General features: G+C 48.2%; 1 long non-coding RNA gene across 1 annotated transcript; it reads left to right on the forward strand.

Annotated features, from left to right (window-relative positions):
• Positions 1-439: 439 nt before the first annotated feature.
• On the forward strand, positions 440-4,269 carry LOC122175674. The gene is made up of 4 exons (XR_006177474.1): positions 440-1,335; positions 1,922-2,013; positions 2,404-2,562; positions 3,794-4,269. It is a non-coding gene; the product is annotated as an uncharacterized LOC122175674 (long non-coding RNA).
• Positions 4,270-4,564: the final 295 nt, after the last annotated feature.

Consider the following 4,564-nt stretch of genomic DNA (forward strand, 5'->3'; position numbering starts at 1 on the left):
GGCATGAGGGGCTGCATGACCCAGCAGAGAGACCTCATCCGCCAGCAGGGAAGTAACAAGCCCTCTTGGTCAGATGCTGTTGCTCTCTGGACTTCTGCCTTTCTAGGTGGGACAGTGTGGCCTCTTTAACCCCATCACTGGATCAGTGCTCCCAAATTAGTGTAATCATCCCACTCAAATTAAGTGAGCAGCTCCTGGCTCCTGGCTCTGCAGCCCAGCCTTGGGCATCCCCTCTCAGCCTGGCGCCGCATCCCCCTCTTCCTCCCTCTCCCCCAAAGCCCCCTGCTTGTGGGCTCCTTGATATTTTCCAGTCCTTCCCTAATGAGCACTGCAGAATTACAGCTAATTAAGGATGTAAATGATGCTGGAGAGAGAGGGAGAGGGAGAGGATGGGAAGGGGCGGGGGGAGGGCAGCTACTTGCTGTGTGCAACTCTGCAGTAAAGTGTCTCCTACCTCAGCAGAAAAGTTATCATGGGAGACAATGTCAACTTTATGGAGGGGGGAGGGCCCATTCAGTGCCTCAGTCCCCGCCTGTGAGAGCTGCTGCCTCTCTTTTATGTGTCAGCGCTGCAGATGCTGATGTCCTCCCTCCCAAATGCTGCTTTGTCAGCTGGCGCTGTCACACAGCCCTGGATCTCTCTCTGCCTCTCACTGCCTTCCTCTCCGTGCCAGGGCACCCAGGGACCTGTCTCCTTCCTTGCAAGGAGGTTTGCCTCTCTTCCTGCCTACATGTCCTCCACCACACTCATGGTTTGGAGAGGATCCAGGACTGGTCCCACTCCATGAAGGAATGTTTGTGCTGTGACACAGGTGACACAGGCAGGCCATGATGCGTGGGCAGGAGCAGGCCATGATGGGGACATCCACCCGATACAGCACTGCAGAGGGACTTTGGCTGCTGCACCACCAGGAACACAGCTCTGCTGGGTCCTCTGAGGGCATCTGGAAGCGCTCTGGGTCCCTGTTGCCGTATTTCCCTGCACACTGCCTGCATCAGTGGGTTGTGAAAGCACGTTTGTCCCAGTGCTGAGTCCCGTCCATCCATCCTCCAACGGAGAACCACACGTTGTTGGGTCAAGAGCGGGCAGCAATGGGCAACAACAGCGGTGGTGGTTTTTGTTGTTGTTTCCCCAGATCGCTGTGCAATATATTCCAATTTTTTTTCTTGTCATTAAGCCAGTGCCTCGGAGATGATGATGTAGTCCCTATGTGGGCCGCAGAAAGCACTTCGAGCCGTGCTGGAGTCGTGCTGGGTGGCTCTGATAGCAGAGCTAATGGGAGCGAATGGGATGCAACGAACTGTTCTAATGACACCAGCCAGGGAAGAGACAACAGTAAGAATAAATAAATGTTAACTATTTTCCTCTTCCAGACATTTGCATCTATTGCCATTAAGTTCATTTAAATAAGAGAGAGAGCGAGAGAGAAGGGGAAACTTACTACTACTCTTAATAACGAGTGTCTAAAAATAAATTAGGATGCTGGGATGCACTTAAGGCATTTTAAAAATAAGTCTTATTTTTCCCCCCTTCTCCTCTTTTTTTTTTTTTAAAGTGTTGGAGGGTTTTAATTTGGGCCGAGTAATTTTGGTGCAAACGCTTGGGCGCCTTTCGTTGGGAAATTGGGAGGAATGCAAACAAGATTTCACTTCATTAAACAGGGGCAAACAGTAGAGAAATTGCACTTACTTATGGAAATGACTTTTAAACATGAACAGCATTTACTTGCATTGCCTTGTGCTGAATTTTTTTTTAAAAAAGATTATACATGTGAATAATTCACTGCGGGCCAATTAGATGATGACTTCATTTTTAACCTCTCTTCCTTGCCATCTTGCTGGCTGTCCCTTTCGTTGCAATTTTCACCCTCTTCCTTCCTTTCCATAAATTAATAAAGAACAAATAATCCCTCTCCCTGCAGTGCCAAGAGCCAGCTTCTCAGAACGGATGTTGAAAACCAAGCATGGCTGGCTGTACAGGACTACTGCCCTGGGATGAAGCAGGAATAACTGGGTAGGATATCTGCAGGCAGGGTTGCACCCATTTGTTGGGGAAAAATGGAGAAGTGAGAAATGAGCCTGAAGGTGTGGGAGCACTGCAAATTATGTAATGCAGAGCCCAGAAGTCACCAAAGACATAATTACAAAATATAGAATTAGCTCTGTATAAAAAAATTAGCTGGTCTACCTGACTAGTTTCTGCGTTTCTTATCTAGTCCTTACATCCTGTTCCTTGGTACCAGACTAAGACCCACTCCTCATGAAATTTTATCCTGCTTTCACTTGCCTTAAGAGGAAGGAGAAACTTTGGTTCCTTCCCAGTGAAATCTCCATCCTCTGGCATTGCCCAGGGAAGGCTAAATGGAACATCGCCCTCATCACTTCTTTTTTCCTTGCTCAGCAGAGGTTCCTCCAATGATGCCAGTGGAGTGATATTGCAAAAGAGTCCCTGCTGGTGGTTTGGGCCTCTTCTGTGGAGTGAGGGTTTGTGCCCTGTCATCTCCACCTTGCAGATGAGGAAGCTGAAGCATGGAGTGGAGCCTTCACCATCTTCCATAACAAGGTATTCTCCTGCACCTTCAGCCTGTTCTTTCCAAACTGTTTCCTGGGATACTTCATGCTTACTTGGTCAGCATTTCCTTTCTCATGAGGTCACATTCCCAGCCCTTTCTAAGCCGTGTTTTTATGGCTCTTAGCTGATTACAGTTTTAGTGGGGAGGAGGTGGCTGCAAGCGATGACCTGTGATTTCCAGGGAAGGGGAGAGCATGTAAACTTCAAGCAGAGGGGCCTCCTGCTGGGAACAGCCCATTTTAGAGCCCTTGTGTCAATGATGGCCTCCAGGGCACTTCCCCACTCTATTTATTTACCCGTGGGAAGCCCAGCATGCCCCCTCCAGAGCCCAGGCCAAGCAAATCCCTCCTCCTGGCAATGGGACAAAGGTCTTTCAGCCTGGACCTGGAAACTTCACATGGTCTATTTCCGAGTCAGCATCAGTATGTTTAGAAAGCATGATCCCAGGTGAAAGGCTGTGAGACTATGGGACTATCATGCAGTGAAGCAGGAGAGCACACTGCAAGCAGTGAGCATAGGTCTCAATGATTGCCAGTGTATCCAGCTTTAACTTTCATCTGGGTAATGCAGGCTGCTGTGGGCCCTACAGGGTGTTCCATACACACAGGGCTGTTTCCAACAGCTATTCCCAACAAATACCTTTTATCCTGGAATATTCACACTTGGAGTCATTCAGTGATGTTGCCCTGAAAAGCTCCATGGAGAGCTAAGCCCAGAAACACCAGCTATGAGGCAGCATGCTACAAGCTGAGCTCTCTATGGAAGAGGCACCTGTATCTGCTAAAGACCTCTGGAATTCAGGAATAGGCCCCTTTGGGCTGTGCGATGCCTCCATTGACCTCAGCAGGCTTAGCACCAGGGACAAGTTCAGCTCCACGCACTCATTAACTTCCCTATCCAGAAGCATCCTCAGAGCCAGGGGCTGTGTGAGGCGGGCACCTGCAGCAGCATGGCTTCAGCTGCAGCTCTTTGTGATGGGAACTTCTACCTGTGCAGCACCTGGTGCCAGGAGACAGGAGTGGGTCCTGATCGCACCCATGCCTATGGGAGCAATGCGTCTCATCTGTTCTCATGGCAAGGCCAGGCAAAAAAAGGCAAGGCAAATAAAGTAAGAGAAGGCAAGTTCTCTCTCCTCTGTGCAGTCTGGAAACCTTGGGCAGAAGGGGACTTCAGAGATTATTGATGTATTTGACTCTGAAATGAGCTTCATTCTTCTCTTCAGCCTCCTAATGACAGACACGGGTCTCTGGGCAGTGAATCAACAACCACACGTGGAAGTGAGCAAGTGCCAGATACAAATATCGACGTTCCCCTGACAGACACCTCCGTGCTGGGCCTGGGTGAGGGCTGGAGCAGACACTGGGCCCGGGCCTCCCAGCAGGATTTCCATCTGCCGGCACAGCTGAAGGTCTGCCCTTGTTTTCTATCTGGGCCCCAAGGAGAGCTGGTGGCAGTGGTGGTGATTTGATGATGTTGGAAAGGTGCTGGTGGTGCTGCCAGATATCATCAGCACGTGTGGGGTAAACAGATGCATCTCACCTCATCATCGATAAAAACCATGCTATAAAAATCTGACTGAAACGTGGTTTTTCCCACATGAACTTTAAAATGTTTTCAGTTTGGAAAGCGTGAAGGCAATTCCTTAACAACGAGTTTCTATGAGAACACATTGCAAATTACATATCCCATTAAAAAATAAAACCTTCACCTTTTACCTTTTTTTGACAGGCAGGAAAAAAAAAACAACTGAAAAAATCTTCTACTTTGCAATGTTTTAAATCCAGCTGCAGAGTAAGTTTCTAGAAATTTCCTTCCATTAGCAAAAAAAACCCTTCAGTCTTCTCAGGACTATGTAATGAAACAGAAATGTAGAGAGCAAAGAGGGAAAAAAATCAGTGTTCTGGCAGCATTTTGGAAGAAAACATAGTAAGTGTAAATGGAGCCTTTTAAAACTCATAAGTTCACAGCATGATAAGACAGCATCTTGTTCAGA

Source organism: Lagopus leucura, unplaced genomic scaffold (assembly GCF_019238085.1).
Source record: "Lagopus leucura isolate 7727_CA_CO unplaced genomic scaffold, USGS_WTPT01 Super-Scaffold_739, whole genome shotgun sequence".
Lineage (NCBI taxonomy): Eukaryota > Metazoa > Chordata > Aves > Galliformes > Phasianidae > Lagopus > Lagopus leucura.